Consider the following 400-nt stretch of genomic DNA (forward strand, 5'->3'; position numbering starts at 1 on the left):
CAGAGGAGATAATGTGAATTTCCACAATTTAATTTAATTCATATAATTATTTTTATTCAAAAATATGCATTTTTAAAGAAAATTTCAAAAGATGATCAAGACAACTTTTAATCACTTGAGATTTTTATGTGGGCTAGCCCTAGAACAGAAAGTCCTTTGGCCAAAATTTCATAATTTTTTTAAGTTTCTGTGATTTATTAGAATTAATTGAAGTTTTGGGGACTTTAATAAAAATAAAATATTTTACATGTTGAAAAATATGTTTTATATTTTTGGAAAATCTTTCTGAAGTCAGAGAACTCAGAAAAATTTATTTTATATTTTTCTGATGTTTATTTATTTTTCTAGAATTATTTTTGTGAAAATTCTATTTTTAAGCCTTAAAAATCATTTTTAAGTT

Source organism: Phalaenopsis equestris, unplaced genomic scaffold (assembly GCF_001263595.1).
Source record: "Phalaenopsis equestris unplaced genomic scaffold, ASM126359v1 Scaffold000002, whole genome shotgun sequence".
NCBI classification, from domain to species: domain Eukaryota; kingdom Viridiplantae; phylum Streptophyta; class Magnoliopsida; order Asparagales; family Orchidaceae; genus Phalaenopsis; species Phalaenopsis equestris.